The sequence below is a fragment of the Mustela erminea genome, chromosome 18 (assembly GCF_009829155.1).
Source record: "Mustela erminea isolate mMusErm1 chromosome 18, mMusErm1.Pri, whole genome shotgun sequence".
In the NCBI taxonomy this organism is placed as follows: Eukaryota; Metazoa; Chordata; class Mammalia; order Carnivora; family Mustelidae; genus Mustela; species Mustela erminea.
In genome coordinates this window covers 21,136,462-21,154,451 of record NC_045631.1, presented here as the reverse complement: position 1 = coordinate 21,154,451, position 17,990 = coordinate 21,136,462, and the positions used below count along the sequence as shown (strand labels likewise).

The window sequence follows — 17,990 nt, the reverse complement described above, 5'->3', positions numbered from 1 at the left end:
TTGATTCTGAGCTTGGGGGTGGTCCCCGGTGCCCAGCACAGTCCAGCCTGATGTCAGTACAGACATACTTGCTGGAACCTCACCGTCCAGGTTAAGCGCTCTGGCTTTATTCAGAGTGCACCTGGTCTGAGAAGCAGCTCTCTACAAACCATTTCTTGGAGCTGCCACTTCCAAGGGGGCCCTGCCTCCCCCTGCTCCTCTGTGAGATGTCAAGCTACACCTGAGGTTCTCAGGTGTGTTCCCTGGTGAGGGCTGGCAGAGCCCTCGGTGACAAGTGCTCCCTGCAGCCCCAGGACTGTGAGAGCCGTGACCGAACAGAGCCTGGGTAGGACCTCCAGGTGCCTGGGATGAGAACAGGATCAGGCACATGTGAGGGAGGTGGTCAGTGACAGGCTTGGCTGGGCCCCCCTAGAAGGGAGGCAGGCAGCCCTGCTGGCGGTCTCTCCCAGCCAAGACCTCCTGCCCGAAGGAGACACGACAATTAATGAGCTTGGCTCCTGCTGTGCCCTGACTCTCGGGCCGAGCATCAGATGGACTAATAAAGTCGGCATCAGGCCGCCAGGGTCCCCTGACTGTGGAGGCCGAGGGGCTGGGTAATTAAAACCACCTAGTGTTCACATGGCCCTTCCCACCTCAAGGTCACTCATCCAATCCCACACGGCTCCCAGCCTCATTGGATCTGGGGCCCTAAGCAAGGTCCCCTCACCGGTAAGCCTGAAGCTGCGTCCCAGGAGAAACCACCATGTACTAAGCAGTCCCCAAGGTCCAGAGACAGAGCTGAGCGTTAGCACAGAGTCTGTGGGCTCATGACAACGCTTCAGAACAGGGCTTCTTAGCCCCAGTTCACGAACGAGGGTATTCACGAGCTCAGAAGGTAGCCTGCCAGAACTCCAGAGCTCTTCCGGCCAGCAGGCCGAGGGCCCCCACCTCTCCGGCCACCACCGGCTTGGCTCCACTGCAACCCACACGTCACGCATTTTGCATCTCGGGGTGACAACGAGAAGAGTGCACATCAGAGGAGCATGTTGGTAAGTGTGGAGCCCGGCATTCCCGCCCGCGCCACCTGCTTTCCACCGTGGGCCAGGTGGGGGCCAGGCAGCCCAGCGGGGAGAGCGGGGGCCCCAGAGGGGCAGTGCCCGGCTCTGTTCCTTCACCTGCGAGCTCTCTGCCTTCTCAGCCATGATGGCAGCAGGAGCTTAACGCTTGCGAGGAAGGCCTGCCCCAGGGCTTCCAGGAGTCCATGGCCACTTCTGGTCTTCAGAGCCCCAAGAGTCGGGTCTCCTTTCTCCCATGAGTCGGGGGGACTTGCCTGGGGCCCCTAGGGAGTTGGTGGCAGGGCAGGACTGGACTGTGGGGTACTGGTGCCTATACTGCTCTCAAAGCTCGGTCGGCAGGGGTCCTGAGGGTCTGCTGCCCAGCACACTCCCCGGAGGCAGGCAGGGCCCTGAGTAGGGGCCAGCAGCCATGCTCTGCAGGCGTTCGGCCCGGCATGCCGGTGGCTAATTCATGTTTGTTCCCTTGGACACGGAGATGCAGAGGCCCCATTTTTTGCCAGGCACTCTGCCCAGAGACACCCAGCTCATGAAAGGCAGGTGGGGACCATGGCCTCCTCTCCCCGGATGTCCTAGAGCAACATACCCACTCCCAACAGCTGGGCCAAGAGGAAAGAATGGCCTGTCCTCAGCCACAGGCGGGCAGGAGGGGTCAGATGCCCCCACAGGGGTCACTCCACCCACAAAGACCACACCCTTCTCAGGCATAATTTTATCCTCTGATTGAGCAGAGTCCACATGTGCCTGGCCCTTCACAGTCGACAAAGCAGGTGGTCTGTCTCCCACACACACAGCCCCGGCTGGCCCTGACAACAGCCCCGGAGGAGATCCAGGATGAGAACAGGGCAGGGATGAAGGATTTGTAGTCTTTGTGGGACACCTGGGGAAGGTGAGGCTCAGAGTGGGCCGGCACTGCCCTAGGACTTCCTGCCACAGAAACCAGACTCTTGACAGGCGGAGTCCTGGCCCCTCAGCGTCCCCTTGCTACACACATACACACACACACACACGCATGCACGCACGTGTGCACACACATGTACACATGCACACAGACTCTCAATCTCCGTCTTTTCTCTTAAAATCAACTGCCTCCCCATATTAACACCTTTTCATTCAACCCACTATGGTTAGCCCAAGGTGAGTTAAAAATTCTAGGACTCCAAAACCCTTTCTAGTAGTTTCCCCCTAAATTCAAATAATATATAGACAGCTATAAGAAAAGTAACTAGATACCCTGGTTGGTCGAGACAGTCAGTACTGATTTGGCATTTGTCTTGGACAAAAGTGGTCCCGTCACCCCTGCTCCTCCCTTGGGAATGTCCTGAGCCTGCTCCCATCCCTTTGGGCCCTCTGGAGAAGGGCCTGGTGTAGCACCGGGCCTGGGAGGGGTGCTGCTGAAGTGGGCACAGCCTGCTCTGATCCCAAACACCTCAGGAAAGGAGGCAAAGCATGGGCGGTAGCTGGAAAGTGCTAGACAGGCCACTAACTACTCATCGGCTTGGAGACTAGGAAGTACGCCTTCCCCAAGCGGCTAGGTCTGGGGAATTATCAGAAACCAAGGGTTTCTAGAGAGATTGGAGGCCTGCAGCTGGGAAAACAGGCCCTAACCAGCTGCTCTGGAAGGGCAGGTCTGCATCTCCAGCGTCCCCCCTCCATATCCCCAGCCCGTCTCTGGCTGGGACTGGATGCAGCTGGGCCAGGCCAGAGGTGGGAACCCAGAGGCACACAGGCTGGCCATGGAGGCCCCTCTCCAGGGAGGGCAGCATTTGCCTGCCAGTAGGCCCCAAAGTCACTCCTTCCTCTGTAGGAAGTTGGCATGGGCTGAATTCAACAGCTGGTTAAAAAAAAATTTCATCCCAGCCTCAGAGGGGCCAACAATGCCCTGCCGTCCACACTGCCAGAGGGGGCTACGGCAGGGCCCAGACCTGAGGACTTCATCTGGTCCTCCCCATCCCCCAACCACCCCAGTGGCACTCCATCTTCAAGTCACGCACACCACTACTCCATTTTGAGACAGCTAGAGCATGGACTCCAAAGGACCCTGCTTCCACATTCCCTGTGAGAAGGCAGGCCCTCAAGGGGGTCACCCCGGGGACGTCTGCGTCGGAACCCCCAGCAGTTGGCATCACAGGGGGCACATGGCCGGTGAGTGGTGGGTACCTGTGGCCACAAACTGCACGGCAGAACGGGGCGCTGGGAAGAGCCCAGCTGTGGTAACCCCGAGGCCTCGGTGCCTGCCTGGCTCATTCACTGGCCACTGTGCAACCCTGGGCAAGCTGTTCAGTCTCTGAGCCTCATCTAAAAACAGGGTTGGAAACAGCCAGCTGGCAAGACAGCCATAAAGAACCTACGTAGAACATTGCTCCGTACCTCACAGGTACTGGGAACATGGCAGAGAAGAGAGGGGCGCAGAACAGTGTTGGGAGCGAGCTCTGGAGGTGGACTGACTGGGTTCAAACCCCAGCTCCACCCCTCAGCTCTGCAACCTTAGGTTTACTGAACTGCTCTGTGCCTCAGTTTCCCCATCTGTAGAAGGGAGTTATTGGTCATCAGGAAACCAGTTAGTACACGTGTTAAACACACACAGAGAAGGATCAATAAATCTGAGCTATTATGGTCTTCACTGTGTTGAGAGAAGACAACCAGGCTGTCTCCAGGCCTGATGGCCTCTATCCAACCCCCTGGGACCCTACCCCGTCGACCCCCAGCGACACACCAGGTGGATGCTGGCTGGGTTCAAGCTTCTGGAAGCCTGAAGTTTGCAAGTTACAGAGGTGCAGGTGCTTCCTTTCTCCCCACCGGGGCCATCTTCCACTTACTCCCTTCCACCCACTCCCTCTGCACGCTAATTACACAGTTTAGTAAGTGTCAGGCTGAGACACAGGCTGGGCAGGGGAGGCCAGGAGGCTCTGAGGCTCCGGCTCATCCATCCCCAGCCCTGGCTGTAGCTCCACTTCCCAGGCAGTAACTCAGAGCCAAAGAACAGCTCTGTAGGGACAGGACTGGGTAAAAATAGCTCGATTCGGCACATCCCAGCTTTCCTCGCAGCCAGACACTGGCGGGCACACGTGAGACCCCACTGCAGGGAAGAGAGCAGGGAGGTGGGGGACACAAACCAAGCCTGGTGCAGGGGAGAAGTCAGGATGATGTCTGGGTAACGCTAAGTGGGTCGGGGGTGCAGGGGGCTGGGGATGAAATCCCTTGTCACAATCCCAGCCAACCCACTGCCTGGGAAGAGGGACAGGCCTGCTCGGGGTCTCTCTAGGTCTTCACCACAGGTAGCTAAAGACTAGGGAGCTAACTTGTGGATGCCAACGCCCCCAGGTCCAGAGAGAGGGAATCTGCTTACCTGGGCTGGGATCCCCTAGCCGCCACCACTCAGCCACCCATCCAGGCGTGGTAACAGCAGAGATTAGCAAGCAATCCAGGTTGTACCTGCCACCCCGCTTGTGGCTGCCAACCCCTGCCCTGAAGCCAAGCCTTGCTCTGTGGGTGGGGGTCGGTGCACATCAGTGGCTGATATGGTTCTGGCTCAACAAAGTGTGGCTGGGCTGCCAGTCAAAGGGCGAGGGTGGGACTAAAGGGGGAGGTAAGCTTCTATACAGGGAGGCTGGTGTCTAAGCCTCAACTTTGGAACAGAAGTAACCTTGGCTCAGATATGAGGCCCCGGCTTGTCCCCAGAAAGGTCAAGGGCAAAGAGGGGAGCCACTAGAGTTCATTTATCACCTGTCTTGGCCAATCCTGGGGACTGACTGCACACGGTCAGATGAAGAAAGCCCAAAGAGTCCCATTCTGGTGGGGGAGGCCAACGTTCAGAAGATAGGACAGACTGCCCTGTTCCCGTCCCCAGGGGCCAGATCAGAGAGTGGCCAGGATCACCCCTCCAGTGTGCACTTCCTTCCCTGGCCCCTGGATGGAAGTCCTAAGTTACCCAGTTTTATAGGTGGGAGAACTGAGGCTCTCAGGCAGACATGGTTCGGTTCTGGATCTGGCCCCCACCAGCTGTGGAACCTCAGGCTGATACCGGAGAGAAGAGAAAGAGAAAGTAAGGCTCGCGGTTCTCAAGAGCTCCCAGGCCATTTGCATAGAGCAAAGGCACTCCAATATGGAGGCCCGGCTATGGTACACGCCCCTACAATGGAAGGGGTGTGGAAGCCCATGTTCTTAATCACACTCCTGCACTGTCTCTCTCCCCAGTCTCACGCTTCCCCTCTCCCAACAGACGCTGCTAAGGTAGTGTCACAGGAGTGCAAGAGAAAGAGAAGACATGTAGCTCCCAGAAAAACTCAGAAATGAGGGTGTCTGACAGCCAGCCCCTCCCCCACAGCCAACCTAAGAGCAAGGGTAGGCAAATTTCCCGCACACTGGCAAAGCAGAGGGACTGTGTCTTAAGGAATCTAATAGGGAGAGTCTGTAGCAGACCTGGCACCACCCACACAGGCACTGGCCAGAGGGGTCTGGTCTGCCTGCCCCACATGGCCAGTCTGCCCCAAAGGCTGTGGGGTCTGACATAGCTGGCACCAGAGCTTGAGATCACTTAATGTCCATGCAGCCCTGCTAACCAGCTCCCCCATGTCCAAGTTCACCCACCCCCCTTTTGATCACAGCAGGCTTCTGGAAGCCTGTGACCGATGGGGAAAGTTGGGCTGCCCAAGCTCACAGCCAGGGCACGCTGCTCACTGTAAGTCAGTCAGCCAGCACTCTGGCTCTGCGGGTCCATGGAGAGATAATCTGTGGTCATGGGGTGGCATTCGAGTCCCAAAGGGGTCAGGGAAGGGCCACCACGGTCTGGTTTTCAAGCTGTTAGGCTTTGGGCCAGACTTCGCACCCCACTGGAAGCGCCCGTCACAGGGGGTCACGCGCTCCACTGGGAGACCCTCCAGGCCCCCTTCCCCCACCATGCCACTTGCATTCCAAGAGCATGTCGAAGCATTTCAAAAGTCTACTCTTCAAATTTAATAATGTATTACTAAAGCGCTAATGGAGGAAAAAAAAAAGGAATAAAAAATGCTTAAGACATCTGAAAGGATACAGAAAAAAAAGAGGAAAAGAAGACCAAAGATCAGAACTCAACCATGGTAGCAATGCAGAAAATGAAAATGAAATAAAACCACATTATTAATAAACAAACACCACCAGACTAGATAAAGACAACAACTACGTGGTGTTTATAAGCAACACAACATAAACACCAGGACACAGGCCAAAAAATAAAAGTAAATGGAGGGTGGGGCACCAGGCTGGCTCAGCGAGTAGAGCATGTGACTCTTGATCTCAGGGTCAGGAGTTCAAGCCCCAAGGTGGGTGCAGAGCTTACTTTCAAATAAACGAATGAATAGCGGTGGAGATTTTAATTCATCTCTCTTGGTAACTGATGGGGCAGGCAAACAACAGAATTAGAAGAGAGACGGAAGGTGTGAGCCATGCAAACGAGACCTGGCCCAAATCGCACGCTGTCCCCAACTGCAGAATAAAACCGTTGGGTTGGAGATTGACGAGGAACTAGACTAGACACTGGCACGGTACCAAAGAACCACCTGACACCCTCTGAACACCCTCTAACCGCCCCCCCCAATATTTCGACTGTGGTAAAAACAGGCTATTGTCACTTTAAAACAGTGATCGAACCTAGCATCACTAATTGCTGGACACAAGATTAAGGACAAGCCTCCTATGCTCAATTCTAATCAAGCCTTAAGATCTAACTTCTACTAGGGGTGTCTGGGTGGCTCAATCAGTTAGAGGTGTGCCCTCAGCTCAGGTCATGATCCCAGGGTCCTGGGATCAAGCCCCACGTCCTTGGATTCCCTTAGTGGGGAGTCGGCTTCAGCCTCTACCACACCACCTCCACTCATGCTTGCTCTCTGGCTCTCTAATAAATAAAATATCTCAAAGTGCATTTCTTTTTTTTTTTTCCCAATTTATTTATTTTCAGAAAAACAGTATTCATTATTTTTTCACCACACCCAGTGCTCCATGCAATCCGTGCCCTCTATAATACCCACCACCTGGTATCCCAACCTCCCACACCCCCGCCACTTCAAACCCCTCAGATTGTTTTTCAGAGTCCATCGTCTCTCGTGATTCACCTCCCCTTCCAATTTACCCCAACTCCCTTCTCCTCTCTAACACTCCTTGTCCTCCATGCTATTTGTTATGCTCCACAAATAAGTGAAACCATATGATAATTGACTCGCTCTGTTTGACTTATTTCACTCAGCATAATCTCTTCCAGTCCCGTCCAAAGTGCGTTTCTAACAAGTTCTTGGGTGATGCTGATGGTCCCAGGACCACACTATTAAGAACCACTGTTTTAGATTCATCGAGAGACAGAAAAGCTAAATGTTAACCTTGACTGGATCCCAGTTCAAACAAATAAGCAAACCACCACCTAGCTAGCAAGTCCTATTGGAGTCGAAATTGAAGCTGGAATATGGACTAGATATTGGGTGATATTAGGGAATTACGCTTGCTAATAGTTATGAAGGAACAGTACCCTTAGTTTTGATAAGGTCTTGCTTAATTTTCTTTCAAATGGTTTAGGGGGAAAAAAGTTACATGAGAGATAAAGCCAATACGGCTGAGGCCCTGGAGGGCAGCTGGGGCATGCAAATCCTTGCTGGAACAGTCTCCCCCACCAACCAGCACCATGATGGTCTGTCCTGGTTGCAGGGGCTGGCTTGGGCTCCAAATGAAACACTGTGGGGGGGTCCTCTTGTGTGGCTGATGGAGTCTGGCCACTGCAGGAGCTGGATGGTGGGCTCTGGAACCACCGGGCCTGGGAGGGGGTGCTTCAGGCAAAACCTTGGGGAGTTACACAGACTTCCTGGCCCCACGTTCAGTGGCTTCCCATAACCGGTTCTTACAGGTCTTTTGTTTGTTTGTTTTTCAGTATATTAGCAGAAAGATACATACATAAAACATGAAAGATAGTTGCCCCAAACTTGCTGAATGGGTTAAGGAAAAGTGGAAAATCTCTGACAAGTTTAGCTCCATTTAAACGGAACATGCAAAAGTGAAGCCTTCCTTAAAGAATGCTACACCCCGGAGCCAGGGTCAGCAGAAACAGGGAGCCTGGTGGACCAACACAACCAAGGGTCAGAACCCCACGAGGTGAACGAGGAGCAGTCTAGATTCCGAATGGTCAGATCAGGCAGCAACGGTGGCTCAGGTTCTAGAAGGCGAACCAGGAATCAGAACGTTGGAACCTCATCCGAAGACAGCACCGAAGGGCCCATCAAGAGTGGGCCTTTGCCTGCAGGCAGAGCTGCCTCCCATCCCCTCCACTCAGGGCTCTTTCCCTAGATGCCGGGCTCTGCTCACACTCCTCTTCCTCCCCTCCTCGGAAGATGGCTCAAAGGAACTTCCTCTTATAGGCTGAACTGTGTCCCATCACCCGCCAAATTCATATGTTAAAGTCCCAACCCCAGTACCTTAGAGTGTGACTATTTGGGGAGACAGGGTCTTTAAAAAGGCAATCATATTAAAAGGAGGGCATCGTGGTGGGCCTTAATTCAATGGTCTCGTATCCTAAAGAGGAGTAGGGGATTAGGACACACACAGACCATGTGAAGAGACAGGGAGAAGACAGCCATCCGCCAGCCAAGGAGAGGGGCCTCAGAAGAAACCAACCCCGCAGACGCCTCGATCTTGAAGGTTAGCCTCCAGAAGTGCGACAGAATTCATCTCAGTGGTTCAAGGCAGCCGGTGTGTGGTACTTAGCTGTTCGCTGACGACCACCCTTTCCTTCCCCCACTCGGAAGCCTGTATGGTGCCCCTCGGCCCCACCTGGATTTGTCCCCCACCTTCCCACCCTGATAATAAAGGCAAATTCCTTCTAGGTCAATTCAATTCAGCCTCCAAAGAGACCTACTGGGTCTCCAGAAGCTCATCAAGGGACTGGGGGTTTGTTCGTTTTCCTCTCTCCTCAAAAGAAACGCTGTCTTCTCTCTCGTGATCGTTTGGAGGTACTGCGATTTCTAAAGAGACTCTGTTTTGCTGAAGCTGAAGCTTGGCGGATCTGTAATTATCAGAATGATGTTTTCCTAAACACCATATATATAAATCTAAGTCATTATTTCCATTTCTTGTGTTCCCTCAATAGTATATGTATTATGTTTTAATTTTAAAGGAACGTGTACATGGAGTTCAGCCAGAGACATTTAAAATGGCAAAGGCAATTTCTGTTTGCCTAGAACTGTATTTAGTGTAGTTATAATACAAATGTAAAAGTTATTTTACCTAAAAAGTGAATGGTTTACAAGAGGAGAGACCAGCAGTTAGGCCTGCAACTACAGTCTGAGCCGGGGCAGGCCACCTCTGCGGTGAGGAGCTCTCCGTAATTGAGCAAGATATTACCAGTTTATCCGTGCCAGATGGTATTTCTGGTCCTTTGAAATTTCTTCCCTCTGCTGTGGTCAGTTTGGGGAGAAGGGCCCTCATCATTCCTGGGACACGTGGGCACCTTGCTCAGCCGGGACACCCGCCCCCCACCCCCAGACCCAGCCAGAACCGGAGCCAGCTTCCCCCTTCCCGGGTGGCTGTCTAGGGTCAGGCAGACACAGCAGCTGCCTCTGGCTAAGTGATCCATCTCCAGGGAAAAACCATGGAGAGGAGGTGGCCCCACGGTGAACTTCTCTCCCGAAGGGAACAAGCCCTTGACAGGGGTGTGACTGTCCTAACAAAGCCCTGGGTCAGAGTGATCAGAGTGCTTCAGGGAAACTACCTCCTGAGCAAAAAGGGATCCAAAGAGGCCATCTAGCCTAACCCCTGCCCTGAAAGAGAGCCAACGGTCTTGATATTCAAGTGAGAACATGGACTCGAGAAGCAAACTGTTGGGGATTAGGAAAACAGAACTCAAATTGCTTCCACATCTGGAAACCAAGCCCAGCAGCCAGCCCCAAGAATTCCAGGCACGTCAGCTGATGGCGAAGCTGCAGGTCAAGGGAGGTGTTTCCTGTGGGCCAGTACCCCTCTCCCTGCAAGTACCTACCCGAATCCACAGGGCCGGTCTACAACAAGAGGCCAGCTGGGGGAAGGGGACACACGGGAGTACCCCCCACGTGGCCAGTGTCTGCTCTGTGCTTTACTGAAAGGGTCTCATTTTCTGCCCCGCAAATCCCTGCACATAAATACCCTCTCCTCCTTACAGGTAAGAACCCAGTGTCCAGAGTTTAGTCTACCTTCCCCTGAAGTTATGCTGTGATTCTTCTCCAGAAGAATTGGGAGTCACATAAAAGGATAAGGCCACCTCACCCAGCGTGGGTGGTCACACAGAAAGGTAGAGTCACGTGAACCCGAGCCAGGAAGCCCTGGACATCAATCACCAAATCTAAATGCTCAAAATAAGATTTCCCAAGTATATGCTGGGAAGCGGCGTTCCCACCCGGCCACTGGATCTGCGGCTCCAAAAAACCACAGCCAGGGGTGTCGGACAACTCAAATGTCAAAGGCGAATCCACAGGCTGCAAGTTGAAAGGGGCACACATCAAGGGCTCTCCTGGCTCTTTGAACAGGCAGCTATTTTGGGCTACAAATTATAGCTTTTAAAGATGTCGCTGTTTGAAGTGAGGGCTTAATTACTCACACAGTCAAGAGTTTGTGGGACTTGCTTTGGGGGCTCCGTGTTTTACCACGATGCTAAGGAAGGGGTAGAGAGGAGCCTGGGATGGGCCGACAGTGGCCCAGGCCAGCTCCGCCGGCCAGGCAGAGCAGTGTTCCTTCACGGGGCACCCTCCCATGAGGGGATGTGAATTTCCCAGGGAGAGGCCACCATCTGCCTCAAGGAGAGTACACCCGAGCAGGGCTGACCCACCGTCTAGAGATGGGGCCAGTACCTACCTCATCCCCTTCTTTGCATAGAAGCCCTCAGTCCGGGAAGGCTAAGCAGAGTGCTCCAGTGTTTACCCAGAGCTAACAGCCAGAGCTTGCAGGGCCAAGGGGATCCCTGCCTGGGATCAGGCAGGCCACGGACCAGGGAACTCCTCTGCCACCACTCTCCAGCCCCCCTGCCTCTACCGTTATAACCTTCAGGCATCTCCCATCATCCCAGAGTCCTAGCAGTGCTCCCAGCAGGTTCTGGTCAGGTGCTCCCTCCTATCCTTCTGCCTCTGCCTGGTCCAGTGCCTTGGGCAGGTGTCCCCAGGGCTGCTGTCACACAGCCAGACTCACCAGAGTGTTGCTGGCCAGAGCGCAGCTTGGGGGCCACAAGCCAGGGAGGCAAAGCCAGATCGGGTCCCTTCCCGGGCTGTCCCGCGGTAAGAACAGGTGAGAGCTCTGGGTCTGAACACAAGCCACAGCTTGGGGCTCAGAGGGCAGGAGGTGCCCAGGGGGAATACAAGGCTACAGAATGTCCAAGAAGGTCCCTGTCAAAGACCCCGTGAGCTTGCCAATGGCCACAAAACCAGGCCCCCGTCTCAGCCCAGCACACACAGCCCCGTCCCACTGGTCTCAGCCTCCGGACATGATCCTGCCACCCCCTCCCCTTGTACCCCAAGCTCTTGTCGGACATGATCACCACCCTCACGCTCTGGCTCCTTATGCCTGAAACACAGTTCCTCCCTACGCCACAAAGGCCTGTCCCTAAACAAGGCCCAGTGAGAACGTCACTATATCCAGGGGACTAATTCTTTGCCTCCATGCGGAGGGCCCTAGAGCCACCTCTAGGCACAAGTCCCATGAGCCCCTTCTCTGCTCCCATGACTCTCTCCCTAGGACTGGGTGAGGTGGGTGAGGTGCCTTACCCTCTCCTCCTCAGCCCGTGTACACCACTTTAAGGAGAGAAGGATGATCTGGGGCGGGGTGGGTGAGGGGAGTGATTTTCCCATCCCAGCATTGGCACAACTGACCCACCCACTCCCCTGTTCCCAGGAAGAAGCCGTGTGGTATGGCAGGCTTGCTTCCTGCCAGGGGGGTCCCCAAAGGGGCCATCAGACCCGCTGACACAGGTGTTCTGTAAGCCAAGTTGCACCCCAACCTCAGCCTTGTCTCTCTCAGGGCTGGGGAACTCATCATAGCCTCTGCTACACACCAAGGACGGGGGTCGACGCTTGTGCCAGAGTCCAGACAGCACCTAGAGGGGGCTGGGAACCCAGGCACCACACACAAAATTGAGGGAGCTGGGCTACTGGCTTTCACCAGGATCTCAAGAGGGGGAGAAACAGAGGGTCCTTCTGACGAGAATGAGGTTTCCCTCCAGCAGCAGCTCTCGCTGAGGCCCTGCTTGGGGTGGCCCATGGTCAGCTGGACGTCCCCACGCGCTGTAGTCCAGCACCTCACACAGCCCACTGCACTCTTAGCAAGCAGCCTACCTCATCAACCTCACTCCCCAAAGGTGTGGAGGTCCTGACGGCTCACCCCGTTCCGTCCCAGAGGCATGCATGCTGCCTGACACATCCTGCTCGCCCAGGTCCCTGTGCCTGCAACCCTGCAGTTCCCTGCCCTGAGCTCCTCCATCTGTCTCCCAGAGCCCCTAAAGAAACATCAAGTGGTCTTAACTGTTTGAGGAGGACCAGAAAAGAATTATTCACCTATTAAGCGTCTAGCACGTACCAGGTACTTTTGTGCATCAACCACCATCCAGACGGGAAAACCCAGGCTCAGAGAGGTTAAGTAACCTGCAAAAGGTCACAGAGCCAGCAGGGCTGGGATGCGAACAGGTCTGACTTTAATGTAGCAGAAAGGGTACAGAAAAGACAGACTACTCTCGGTGATGGCAGTGTCCGGTATGCAGCACTGGAATAGTCTTAGGTCGGGCCACACGGGCACTGGAAGCAGCAAGGTGGGCGGCACCAGAACGTGGGCTTGAGCTGAAGGCTGCCGGGAGCACAGCACATCACGTCATGGACCACGGCCGGCAGAGGCTCCTGGGGCCTATGCCACCTGGCCACCAGGCAGGGCTCCCTCCCCTTCCCCTCCATGGGGAGCTTCAGAGAGGCTGTGTGTGGGGAGCTTTTACAGAAAGGAAGAAGAGAGACTGGAAGGAGAATTGCTAAAAGGAAACACATGTGAAAATGAAAACCCAGGCAAAGTGGGAGGAGGAGGAAGGAAGAAAAAGATGATGTTCAAGGATTAGAAACCAAGTCAAGAAGCCCCGATAAATAATACCCCCTTTCCCTCTGCTACCTTGCGAAGGCCGGTAACCTGCTCTCTGCCCTCACTTTCCCTCCTAGTCCAGTTGGAATGGGGCAGTGAGACCGGAGAGGAGACCCAGTAAGACAGGAAAAGATGCCTTATGCACAATCACGACAACTGTGGAGCCAGGACCGGCATCTGACAGAAGAAGAACATGAGGCTCAGAGAGGTGGCTCCGCTTGCCCAAGGTCACACAGCTTGTGTGCAGCAAGGTGGGAATCAGAGCCCAGGTCAGCCTGGAGTCCAGCCTTGTTTCCCTGAACCACATCGTCGTGAGTGTCCCCTCACATAACCCTCCCACCACTACAAAGTAGCTCTACTCCCTTCCTTGAAGAAACTGGGCAGGTTACATAAGCTCTCCAGAGGTCACCTAGTTTCTGTGTTTCATTAAATCCGAGACGCCTTGGATTTTAAGGTACACTGTTATTCTAAGTACATCGAGAAATGAAAGCACACCAGCAAACGTACCACACATACCAACTGAAGATGCTAAAACGTGGGGGGGAAAGTGTCTTAGCGTCTGTAAAATACAGCGTAAGTGGGGAATAGGGACTCAGGCACAGTTCCTCAGACTGTGTGTGGGACTTGGGGGGCAGAAGACAACTCCTCACATGCACGTGACCGCCCACATGCACGCCTGGCTGCCGCAAGGTCCTTCTTTGCTAATAACCGACGCAATCTTGTAGATAATCACACAAAAATGTGCTGGCCAGACCTGCCTGTCAACAAGAGCCCTCGTTTCACCAGGAGTCTTCTGATTCAAGGTTACTTCATATTAGCCGCAGAGCCTGGCCCGACCCCCACCCACCTGCCAGCCTGGCCCTGCCCATCGGCTTTGCCATTCCCCCAGTCCCCCATGGAACTGCAGATCTCAGAGCAGCCAAGCTTGTTGAACAGGTAGGCTGGCTCCTTGGAACAGGGCCAAGGGCAGTCACACAACACGGTGGGGAGGCTGACAGTCTGCATCGTTCTGTCCGGCTCCTCTCCAGATCTCTGGGGACCCTGTGGGCTGCCAGAGTTGCAATGCTTTAATAAGACACTGGGGGCCAGGGAAGGGAGGGTGAGCAGAGGGGCGGTGGCCTCTTCCCCTTGGCGGGGTGGGAAGGAAGAACCAGGTGCACAGCCCCACACCAAGCCCCAGGGAGCTGCCTGGCACCTCGGGACGTGCTTGGCATCTATGCCCAGATTGCCATGCGGGCACTGGTCACAGCGCTCCAGCCCCAGAGCCCACATCCACAAGAGGCTGGGTTGGTTTATTGAAACAGCACAGAAGCTGAGAAAGGGGAGTTTTGCTCCTCCTGTAAAGCCCCCCAGGTAGTGGAGCTTCTCCTCCACCATTTTCCTGCCTCTGCTCAGACATCCTCCCGGCGAGAAATTCGGTTAGGCGCTAAGGTTATCAGTCGCGAGGATCAAACCACTAGAAGCTTATAGGAACTAAAAATAACAGCTCCCTCATACGCCAGGCAGGGTTTGAAGTGCTGTTCATACATTCACACAGTGATTCACAGACCCGCCTTCCAAGGGAGGGACTAGCATCGTCCTCCTTTTACCTAGGAAGGCTGCGAGGCACGGAAAGGGTAAATAGTCTGCAACTGCACAAGTAGCCGCTGGCCTGGCCGAGGCGGGACTCGAACATAGGCCGCTGGACTCCAGAGCCCAGCCCCCCGGGCGCCACACCACCCTGCCTCTCTGGTTGTCTAACCACCCACCAGGCATCAACCGAGCCCCGGTCAGAACCCATCTGGGCTTGTCAGGTCACAGGGGCTCATTTTATTTTCACCATCAGCCCCCGGAAGCCCGGGAAGGGGAGGCGGCTTGCCGGACGTCCCACAGCGAGCAGACCGCAGAGCCGGGGACTAGACACGTGTATTCTCGGGCTCCAAAACATTTTGTTTTTACTTGAAGAAAAAAGGCATTGAGTGGCTGAGTACCCAGTTGGGTGAAAGGGAGGCACTCGTGTTTTGAGGTGGATTGTTTCTCCCAGGAAAACCAGTGGGCGGGAAGGAGACACGTGCTGTTCTGTCTCTCCTATCTGAAGAAGGGGACTGAAGGCGGGCGCCAAGAGCAGACCCTGCCCCCACCCCCTCTTTCCCCAAGTCCGCTGCAGACCACACTGGTTCTTGCAGCACAAGTTCCCTCTTCAGGCCACGAGGCTTGCCTGCAGAGTGCAGAGGACGGTGGGGGTGACAGCAGATGACTCAAGACAGCGAGTGTTCCCACCCACTCTCCCACACTGGGATTCTGTTCAGGCCTTCCTCTTTCTGGTCCCTTAAAAGAGAAAGGCTCCCAGAAGCAGGGCCACAGCTATTAGTAATAACTGCCACAGAGCTCTGTTTTCATTTGAATCATGTTTACATTGCTGGGAAAGAACCCACTTGTCTGGGAAGACGAAACAGGTTGAATCAATTACGAATATGGCCAACAGTCGGAAAACTTCCCATTTCTTGAAGGAAGTTGAGGAGTGGGGTTGGAAACGTTGGGTGTTACTAGTCCCAGCCTGCCAGATGGGGCCAGGGCCAGGGGTCACGCAGACCCCACAACTCTAGACCTCCACACACACCTCCAAGGATGAGCACATTTCTGGTTGCACTCTTTCTCCCTGTGTACACACACACTCTTTCTCTCTCTGGGGGCCTAGGCTAGACAGAGATTAGACCCAAAACTGCTGCCCAGGTGGGGGAGCGCCTTTGCTAGTTTTCTCAGGAGAGCAGGGCCCAGAACTGTGCTGCCCATGGAAGCAAAAGGAAGGCTTGAACACCTCAAGGCTCAAGGAGGCCAGGAGCCCAAGAAGGAGAGGATGGGGGGCCGGCCTTGCACCCCTGCTAGCAGAGACCTGTGGGAACAGGAGGGTGGCCCAAGCGGTGCCCTGCAGGTTCTGCTGGTACTGATCTGTGTGGCGGAAATAACATCTGGCCAGAATGGTCTCTACCTTTACAGGGACAGGCTTCTCTGACCTGACCCCAGGCCAACGGCTGGAAAGTCCACAGCAGCAACAGCCACATGCAGACACTTCTCAAAAAATGCCTCAATGCAGGGCACCTGGGTGGCTCAATCATTAAGCATCTGCCTTCTGCTCAGGTCGTAATCCCAGGGTCCTGGGATCAAGCCCTGCATCGGGCTCCCTGCTCAGCGGGGAGCTGCTTCTCCCTCTGCCTGCTCCCCTTGTTTGTGCTCTCTCTGTATCAAATAAGAAAACAAATAAACAAATAAAATCCTTAAAAACAAAAGAAATGCCTCAGTGCCCAGACCCCTCAACAGCGAGGGTTTGCAGAGGACAGAGCAAGGAAATGCACTTTGTGCCAGTGGATGTCTAGTCTCCACTGTGTGCTGTTCATCCCCCATTCTCTGGGGGTCTGGGCGCTCGCTTGGCAGCATGTGAGTCCCTGATCTCTGTGAGCCCGTGCCCCTTGCCCTGACCTGGTTCCCTCTCCAATCGCAGCTTGGCCTTGTCAGCCATGGCCCCCCCGAGGGCCCTTGCCCTTGCAGTGACTCTCCCTGGACCTGAACCTCTTTTGTCAGGACACCACCTTCTCAGCGAGGACTTCCCTGCCCACTCTGTTTAAGTCCACAAGCCCCACTGGCCTGCTTGCAGTCCGGCCACCCCGTGTGCTGCACCTGTTCCCTGCCTGCTGGCCATCACACAAGCTCCACGGACACAGGCACTGCTGCTGCCCTATGCTGCCATAACTCAAGCACCCAGCATGGGGTCTGGCACAGACGAGACGCTCCAGTGTCTGCGGAGGAGCTGCCCGTGCTGGGTGATGTGCTGGGTGAGGGCGGGGCCAACAGAAATGGGGAAATGCCTTGGAAAGCCATCTGACAGAGGGGCTGGCCCTACCACATCCAGGACAGGTGGTCCCACAATGTCTAGTAAGACACAGAGTGGGTCTGCCAAGTCAACGCTGCTGTCTCCTCATACCCAGCCGGTCACGGGGCAGGATTACCCATTAATGGAGCTGGGAGACCAGCAGGGGGAAGACCCAAGGGGTCCACGTCCTTGGAAAGGCCAGTGATTTGATACCATCAACAGCCCATTCCTGAGTCAAGAGTCAACAGAGCAGATCCAGAGGAAAACAGAGCCCATGCCCAGGGGTTCTACCTGGCCGGCAAAGCCAAGGCACTGTGCCCCAAATGCCAACCTCAGGCAGCGGGCAGACCAGATAAAGAGGCTTCCCTTTCAAAATGCACTGAGCCCTGTGCCAGGAGACAGAGAGAAGAGCCAGAGAGTGGGCACCCCGTGCCCAGGCTGTCCCTCCCCCAGACAAGGTCCTGAGAGGTCTGCCTTCCAGGGATCACTCACCTGGTACTTTACCGGGAGTCTTCCTCATCCCCTCCACCTCCTCCATACCCACAGCTAAAATGTATAAACTGAAGCAAAACTGTAAGCAAGATCAGTTGTGAAACATTCCTTGGCATAAAAAGTCAGCCCAGAAGACGGACTGCCAGCCCTAGGGAAGGAAGTTTCTAGCCACCTAGAGGAGAAGGGAGGGAATGCGGGAAGGCGAAAGCCAGGAGGTCTCCTGGAGGGCTCCAGAGAAAGCCCTAGATGTGGGGGCAGCTAGTCCCACCCATAAGGAAGGGGGCTCGCAGGCCACAAAGGGGCCAGTGTGCTGAGGGAGGGAAGAGCAAAGTGCTCGGAAGAGAGGGAAGAATGGGCGTGTGGGGGCCAGCGGAATATCCACTAGGATATTCTCCCACTGCGGCCCAGAGCCTCAAGGCAAGCTGCTGGGCAGATTTCTTTTCTTCCCTTACTTGCTAAGAGGTCCTTTTTAAGGTAGTTTCTCCCGCTGGTCTTCCTTGGGGCAA

At 54.9% G+C, this 17,990-nt stretch overlaps 1 protein-coding gene across 6 annotated transcripts in view; it reads right to left on the bottom strand.

The window, feature by feature from the left end:
• RAB11FIP4 (RAB11 family interacting protein 4) overlaps positions 1-17,990 on the bottom strand; it is a 111,778-nt gene that overhangs the window by 12,021 nt on the left and 81,767 nt on the right. The window contains exon 1 of one of the 6 annotated variants that reach the window (XM_032320234.1): positions 4,984-5,078. The exons of the other annotated variants lie outside the window; for them this stretch is intronic. The gene's annotated coding sequence lies outside the window, so the exon portion shown is untranslated. Of the gene's footprint in view, positions 1-4,983; positions 5,079-17,990 lie in introns of those variants that run through there. 6 annotated transcript variants of the gene reach the window in all.